The sequence below is a fragment of the Ictalurus punctatus genome, chromosome 26, assembly GCF_001660625.3.
Source record: "Ictalurus punctatus breed USDA103 chromosome 26, Coco_2.0, whole genome shotgun sequence".
Taxonomy (NCBI): domain Eukaryota; kingdom Metazoa; phylum Chordata; class Actinopteri; order Siluriformes; family Ictaluridae; genus Ictalurus; species Ictalurus punctatus.
The window spans coordinates 6,755,001-6,764,063 of record NC_030441.2 but is presented as its reverse complement, the minus strand read 5'-3'; the positions used below and the strand labels follow the sequence as shown (position 1 = coordinate 6,764,063).

Sequence of the window (9,063 nt, the reverse complement as noted above, 5' to 3'; positions counted from 1 at the left end):
GTATATACTGTAGAAAGGTCACATAGAACATAGAGAAATCTCATTTAGCGCTTTGGGAATTAAGTTACCTTTCACGTTGGCTTTTATTCTGATCACAACCAGCCAGTTATATTGTTTCTGAGTTTAGTCTTGGTTTAGACTTTTTTGATTCAAAGAAGCAAAAGTCTAAGGAGCCCTTAACCTTCAGACCAATGATTTGTAATTTCTGCATACAGTGCTTGAAAAGAAACCTGTATAACGAACTTGAAAAGGGTTCTATGAATCATTTAATGGTCTCTCTTGGTCTCTCTCTCTCTCTCTCTCTCTCTCTCTCTCTCTCTCTCTCTCTCTCTCTCTCTCTCTATTAAATTGTTATTAAAGTAGTGCTTAAACAGATACATAGCAGACAAATATACATATAGACAGTTTTATTTTGTACACGCATACCAACTTAATCTTCACCTATCATCCTTCCCTGTTAACGAAATCTGTCACCACCTAATAAAACAGTTTAAGTCACTAACCAAAGTAAGTATACAAACTGAAGCTATGATAAAAGAACAAAAACAATGAACCTTTCTTAAAGAAATTCCTAAATCCTCTGACCAGGTATATGCCATATAGTGCCATCTGTCTATTAAAATAAATGCCAGTCCCTCACACTGAAAAATAAGGATCAAAATATTCTGCCAGTAGTTTGGCACTGTGACTCAAAAAGTTGTTTTTCATCTGACATCTGAACGCTAACTACTGTCCCAACTGCCGTACAATACTGATAATGCTCTTACACTCAACACGGCTGAATGGCAGACCTTGTTAAATAATATTATGTTTTTCCTTATAATGTCTTATATTTTATAAAATATATTCTTATATATCTTATATTACTTTTTACATTTTCTTATACGTTGACATGGGAGAAGACGTGTCAATGGGCAATGCTGGTGCGAAGGTAAGCCTGCACAAGGACATGTCTGCTACTCTATGGATCATGCTGAAGTTTGAACAAAATGGTTTGACTTAATAGCCGCAGCAGTATTGTACAAGTCATTTCTTCCTAATTTGTTTATTAACTTTCATTGCATGCCGGTGGCTTAGTGGTTAGCACGTTTGCCTCACACCGCCAGGTTTGATTCCCGCGGCTCTGTGTGTGCGGAGTTTGCATGTTCTCCCCGTGCTGCGGGGGTTTCCTCCGGGTACTCCGGTTTCCTCCCCCAGTCCAAAGACATGCATGGTAGGCTGATTGGCGTGTCTAAATTGTCCGTAATGTATGAATGGGTGTCTGAATGTGTGTGTGATTGTGTGCCCTGCGATGGACTGGCACCCTGTCCAGGGTGTACCCCGCCTTGTGCCCGATGCTCCCTGGGATAGGCTCCAGGCTCCCCCGCGACCCTGAAAAGGAGTAAGTGGTTGAAGGTGGATGGATGAAAAATAATTTGCCTGCTTCTATAACTTTGGTTTGTAGTGTACATGACAGCTCACTCTCATAAACCCATACGAGGAAATAAAAAGTAATAATTTTGACTCCAGATCAGGAGTGGGTAAAGGCATACTGGTTATCTGATCTAAATTATATATATGTACCTTAGATAATGCCTCTCTGAGGGCCATGTTGGAATGTTCCCAAGTTGAAGTACTGTAGAACTCCTAAGCATTAGGTCACCTCATCATACTCTTTCCATGCCATCGTGCTCTTTGCCTGACAAAGCAATTCACATCCTATATCAAAACATATTTGACAGTTGGGGTCTCATTAATAAAATCACCAGATACCAAATGTACAACAGTTTTGTCTTGTTGCCATCACAAAATTAAAATGTTTAAACTTTAAATAACAGTCACGGAGGGTATGTAAATTTTTCACACTACATTAAGGATGGGGATCCTTATAGACTGTGGAACAGAAATGTACTCAGTGTGTCTCCACCAATTTATTTCACATTGAAATACAACCATTTCTCTTTTGTACCATTATGGACAAAACACCCGTTTCTTTTAAAACATCATCTTTAAATGTTTTTCTACCTCCTAAAGAACCCTCAGACTTAAGAGACGATCTTTGGAGTTGTTGCCGCCCTGCTCAGGGTTAAACAACAACATCTTTACAATATCTTCATGAAGAAATTGTCAAACTAACATCTTGGGTTTTTTTTTCCTGGAGCAGAAGTCAGGTTCTCTCTCATTTCATCAGGTCTCTTGTTGGTGAATACACAGCATTCTTCTAGGGGTATTAGGATTTCTCAGAGCAGCCATTGTAACAGATAGTTGCAGAGTTTCTTCTGTGTTTTAACTACAACTTAATCATTATTTAAGCACTGAGATGCATGACTCTCTCCTTAATTCGTTAACATAAACACATTTGTAAGCTTTCTAGTCAGCAAAAACCCCATGTCTAGTCAGCAAAAGTCACATGTCTCTATCTCACACAGACAAACTGCCAGGAAAGATCACACATTCATGTCAAACAGTGTTACCAGAGGTCATAAATATACACGACTTGACTGTCAGCCAGTGGGGACATGGGATGTCAAAGTATAGACAAAAGCTTATGTATTTAGCGATAGTTCTGTGTAAGTATCCTCATTGGCGAACCATTTTCCAAAAACTTGTTTATAGTTTAAAAAAAAAACCACACAATTCTTTTAAAACACCATCTTTTAAAAAGGTTGTTTTTTAACCTTGTTTTTTACCTTTTACCTTGTCTTTTTTGTCTTTTACCTTGTTTGGAAAGTAGGCTATGTAATATATATTTTTTAATTTTCTTCAGACATACTGTCACGTCAGTCTCCACAATGAATAACACAGATGGTTTTGGTCTTTATTTCATTAAAAGAGAACGTCCTTCTCAGCCTTGAAGGAATGTAGAAATATTTTACACATCACTGTGTTTTTCTCAACACCATAACCAATAAATGTTAATTTCTGTTGATTTCTTGACAAAAGGATTACACAAATCAGCTACACACATAAAATGTTCACAATTCTAATACATCTACCACATTCAGTCACCAGGTCTAGTATTTTCTGATAGATTAGTTACACAAATTGATACCACAAAATTAATTTCAGAAACAAAGATTCACATTAACCACAAATGTACACATTGGTAGGGGTCTTAAAACACTGAAACGCACGACTCGTCCCTTAATTCATTAACATAAACACATTGTAAGCATTCTTGTCAGTAAACCCCCAGGAAACACATGACCCTATCTCTCTCTCTCTCTTACACACACACACACACACACACACACACTTCAGACACTGTCACCAGAGCTCATAAATTAGGTGTACCTACAAACTGTCAGTCAGGAAAAACACAAAGGGTCATAAATCAGCACACACTACTTTGATTGACAGTTTGACAGAAAGTGTATGATATGACTACTTTCTATAATTCTAGATTTTGCCCTGTTTTCAGAGTCTCTGCGTAACAGCTAGAATTAACACGTCAGGTTTAATTAAATATTATATCACAATTAAAACTGTAAATGGCTAGTTCAGGGGCATTCTCTGGGTTGGACAGTAGTTTATATTTTTGTCTTTATTTTATTACTTTGTATGTGTGTGTGTGTTTTGTCACACAACCTGAAGTTTTGTTGCACACACAAATAAACTATATATTGCATGGCACAAACAAGTAGTCTCTCTTATTATTGTAGGTTATTATTGTAAGGAGGTTTACCCACAAATATTACAGTATATTACGACTGAAATGGCTTTGAAATAATACAGTGATTATGGTAATCTCTCTCAGCTTTTCCTCTGAATTCCACTTGTTTCATTCATATGCTTTTATAATTAAGAGATAGGGGTTAACTGTGGGAGACACAGACGTAAGGACAGTTTCAACCGATTTTTAACATTATAATCCTCAGAACGCACACACTAGACGATTTAGCAAGACCACTAGACCACACACCTGTCGAGTGTAGTAGGATTTCACAAAGACGAGATCTCACAGAAACTTGCGTTTTATCAAACATTACTTCAGAAGACAATATCACACACTTCATTTTGTTTAGTAGCCGCATATCAACCACCTTATTCACACAGCAGAAACTTATCCGGCAGACGGACACACAGACACTCAGGTTGTCTCTGTTGCAGAACCATACTCCACTTTCATGGCATGTTTGTGGCTGCCATGTTTCCACTATAAAAGCACACAACACCCGGCTGGTGATGCTTACTCGCTCCCTTTGGCTAATGCAGGTATCCCGCCTCCGGCAGGCTGATCAAGAGTTTGGGATCAGGGAGGCTCCGACTCGATCCACAGCAGTAAAATAATCGTAATGACACCACACAATTGAAAATTTTTTGGACAAAAAGTCGGTAGTGACAAGCCTTTCATCGATCATTGAGGAGGGTGCAAATTGGGCTTAAAATCTTCAAGTGTGTGGCCAGCCTAACATGTGCGATGATAACATTTCACACATGCATGCTTTAGGGGAAACAGGGGAACTGAAGGGAACTGAATTCTGCACTTCTTGTATGAACTCAACAATGGGAGGATGCAAAAGTTTTGTGAGAGAATGCAAAAAAATACAAGAGAACACAAATATATTTGCGTGTAAATGCAAAGTTTCTCAGGGGAACGCAAACATTTTTCAAGCAAATGCAAAAAAATTGGCAGGGAACGCAAAAGCAGTGAAATATAACTGTTCCTCCCATCTCATATTTTTTCCATCACCATGTCCCCTTAGGGGCTCCATAGCTCACAATCCAATATATAAAAAGTCAGATTACTTAGTTTTATCAAAATAAGACAATTGATTTTAACATAATATATTTTACCACTGTTCACCTAAAGATGGTAGAATTTTCACTTTTTTTCAAAAAGTGGATCTTTCTGCAGTTTTCCCACTCATTTTGTATTTAATTATGAGGTTCAAATACTTCATTTTGGTGACTTTTTATGCACTAATTTGTGCTGGATTAGCTTGTCTGCTAAATTTTTCAGCCGATACCAATAACTGATTATTCAGAGTGATATTGGCCGATACCGATACGATAGTTCTGCCTTTTATGCCTTCTTTTAAATCAATGATAATTTATTCCACAATTCTAAAAAAAAAATGCAATTAAAAACTTTATTCTCTCCATTTAAACAAGTTGTTTCACAGTAACTGGTCTCATTAACAGAAAACACATTATTCTAATTAACATTAAAACATTAACTAAATTCTGAAGATTAAGTAAGATTTCTTAACTTATTGAAGGTTATTAATTCATATTAACATTGACTGAATTCTAAAAAACCTCCTGTTAGTCTCACATTCACTGTCCACAAACAAAAGCATTTCTACTTCATCATTTCTACTCAACGCTGAAACTCCCACTTCACTGCTGCTCACTTCCGGTGTAAAATTTTAGCGGTGCAGAGATTACAAAGCTTACAAACTGCAGTTATGTCATCATTCCACACAAGAGACATCTTCTTTACATACAGCAATCAGAAATCAATGTATTTTTCCACCCTCTTTTGATTGACAGGATATAATCGGCCCTGAACATCGGATGTTTTGAAACTATCGGCCGATATGTGGCTTATACCCACCGATTTACCAAGTATTACAATATTTCATTTATTAATGTATGAAAAGTCATCCATGTTAACAGTTTATAGTTACATTTAATGTTGTGGAATGTCTGAGACACAAGTTAGTTCCTGTTTTCACTTATGTTATACTGTAGCTGTAATTCCCTCACCAGCCTCTCTCTCTCTCTCACTCTCTCTCTCGCTCGCTCTTTCGCTCTCTGTCTGTCCTGAACACTTTCATGTGCTGATAAAGCACAGTGGCTTTATTTTAACAGGGATGTGTAGACTTTTTTTAATTCACTGCATTTACAAATCTGCCCCAGTGGCCCCAGTAGTCCGATAATCTGCTACACCGCCAGTACGTTTACATGGACAACAGTAATCCAATATTACCTGATTAAGACAACACTCAGATTAAGAAACTACCATGTAAACAACAATTTTTTATTACCTTGATCCGACTAAAGTCATACTTGAAGTAAACACAAATCGAATTAAGACATGTGGAGTATTCCTGTTTTAGGCACATTATTGACATGCATATCATAGAACTGAGTGCCAGATGCTTGAGATGTCTTTACAGCCTCCAGACAGAATACATCTAGGGCAAATAGGTAAAGAGTACATATTTTCACATGGGAAGTTCACAGAGCCATTATTATCTTACAGTATAAATTTCTTCATACTGAGTATTTTGGTAGTATATTAGTTACACTATATGGCCAAAAGTATGTGGACATCTAACTTTCACACCCATATGTGGGCCTTCCTCAAACTGTTGCCACACAGTTGGAAGCACACAGATGTATAGAATGTCTTTATATGCTGTAGAATTAACATTTCCTTGCACTGAAACTAAGGGGCCTTAACATGTTCCAATATAAGAATTCAAGAGGTGTGCACAGAACCTGTCCTCAACTCCACTGAACACCTTTGGAATAAATTGGAACACTGACATCAGTGGGGTTGAAATGTCTGAGAGCACTAGTGAAAGTGCTTCTATTTGCATTCTTTTCAAATTTAAAACAACAATTTTTATTACAATTATATTATTTAAAACAACTTGAGTGAAAAGAGTTTCTTAGTATTAAGTGTGTCCCATTTTTTTGTTTGTTTTGTTTTTGCTTTAATGGCAGTGTGCACTCGAGCTGATACAGACTCTACAAGTTTTTGCAATCCATTTTAGATCAAATCCATCAGAGTCTCTTCAGAACACATGCTTCAATAGAAGAGTTTAGGCAGAAGGAAAATCTGACCTTTTGTACACAACAGTTAACATGGTGAATATCACAAATTTGCTAACAGTTAAATAGGGGCCTAGAAATAATGCAGAATCTTAAATATTAAATATTAAATATATTGAGCATTTACTTTCTTTGTTTTAACTATTTAAAAATTATTAAACCTTCTATTTATTTCCAATTTTAAATGAAAAATATCACAGATTTTCAATGTGGTCTTAGACTTTTGAACTCCACTGTACATGCCAGGCCTTCTTACCTTACTGGCCTCACTTGTTGCTGAATTGACAAATGCCCACATACACATTTCAATATCTATCTAATGCTATATAGGAAATAAAACAAAGTGCAATTTGTCTGTATCTGATATTAGCACATTTTATTCACAGCATGGCTCGAATTAGTGGTATTAGCGCGCTTCATCCGCCATCTACAGGCGGGATGTCACAACTGCAGGACATTTTCATTTCTCGTAATGACGTGAGAGCTTTCTTGCATTGACGTGATGTTTTTCTCGTAATTGTGTGTGGGTTTTTTTTTTGTTTTTTTAAAAAAATCGTAATCACGAGATCGTTTACTTGTCATAACGTCATCTTTTCACGCAATAATACGATTTTTTAACGCAATCAAGTATTTTTCTGATCACAAACAGATACTGATGTTTTGTTTTGTTTTTCTTTCTATACATCACAGTACAGCGCTTCAGTTAAAGATACTTGTCACCCTATCACCTGTTTGTTTTTAGGACGGTAGCTACTTCATAGTCTTTCTAAATATTTTATAATGTTTTATTCCCTATTTTATGTATTACATTATTTAGTAAAGTCTGATTTTAGAAAGGACTTCATGAAGGCAGCAGGTAAAACTGACTGCGGGTCCTGGAATAAAGTTGGTTTGACGTTCGATATTCGCGGAAATGCGGAAATTAAGGGACCGTCTCTAAAGTTACATACGACATTTTTATAAACGATTCTAACTTCAAGAGCATTTGAAGGGAATGACAAGTCATATAACCAACTGTAAAGTGTTCATCTAGGTGTCAGGTATGAGAAACGCCTTTTAGATTTTTTTTATATTTAATAAAGTAAGCTATTAAATCACATTTAAATTAGATATGAATTTCAATGCAGAATGGGCCCACACACAAAATATACCATTATTTAAAGCTCAATAGCAGTTGAAGGGAATGATGTACAGTCACAAAGCCAACTGGAAAGTGTTCATCTAGGTGTCAGGTATGAGAAACACTGTTTAGATTTTTGTTACTTACAGACTTTTTCCCCCTTTGGAGTGGCATATTGCTTGGGGACCTGAGCAGATTCTCCAAAGAGAATACTGAAGAAATAAAAACAAGGGAAACAAATTTCCATGTGGAGCAGTGGTTCTCAATAGTGAAGAATCACATATTACACAGAAAAAGGTTCCTGGGGCCTGCAGATTTCATTGCAAAGATGTTTAACTCTCTGCAGGGAAGGTACACACAGCATCAAATGATGCATAATCTTGATAGTCTGTTCAAGGAACATCTCCAAAGCAACAGACCATTGACCAACAAGAAGAGCAATGGGCCAAGAGATCACAAACTCAAAGATCAGCAAAGCATCATTCAAAGTATTTTGATCCACCAGAAGCAGTGCCCCAACCAAAAAGACACAAGACAAAGCAAACATCTGAGGATCATTCAGAGGACACATCAGCCCAGTTATTATGCAGTTCTCAATCATGTCATAAAGCTTTTGTTCACATTAATTCATACCACCTTTTATATTATATTCAAATATCCCATTGCAGATCCAAGCTCTGGGGCCTAAGAAAGCATGTGAGATAGTCATTGCCGTCACACAGTCAAAGGACAAAAAAGGTCTTATATCCTGCATCATTCAGAGCTGAAAATACTCCAGCCAAGAAAAAGTGGGGGAAGTAAGAAAAAATTATTCATACCTTTGGGAAATGCATTGCTCTTATGACAATTGAAAAATAATCTGTGAACATAGAGGAATATATTAATTTATTTTAAATGACAATGTTAAGACATTTTTGAGTATATTGAATAAATGTTAATGTTACAACCCACTATCTTGGGACAGGAAGTTTTTGTGTGCTGTGACATTTTGTGTGCAGGTCCGAACTCCCTCCCAACTTTCCAGCCTGCCCTAGCCTGCCTTGCTCCTGCCTCCCAGGATGACCTCACAGATTGGTGGCCATATTTAAAGAAGAAGACAGAGTGAGAATTTGTGGGATGTTGGAGGTGGTTACATGAGATTGCGTTTTAGAGATTGTTTGGTTGTATGCTATTTTCTG

General features: G+C 36.8%; 1 long non-coding RNA gene across 9 annotated transcripts in view; it reads left to right on the top strand.

The window, feature by feature from the left end:
• Positions 1–7,292: 7,292 nt before the first annotated feature.
• The window catches only part of LOC108258923 (uncharacterized), a 7,498-nt gene continuing 5,727 nt past the window's right edge, over positions 7,293–9,063 (top strand). For 4 of the 9 annotated variants that reach the window (XR_008393484.1, XR_008393482.1, XR_008393481.1 and 1 more), the window contains exons 1-3: positions 7,293–7,805; positions 8,554–8,682; positions 8,884–9,063. The exon at positions 8,884–9,063 is cut by the window's right edge. This is a non-coding gene — a long non-coding RNA (uncharacterized LOC108258923). The other 5 variants (XR_008393488.1, XR_008393486.1, XR_008393483.1 and 2 more) reach the window with 3 other exon arrangements.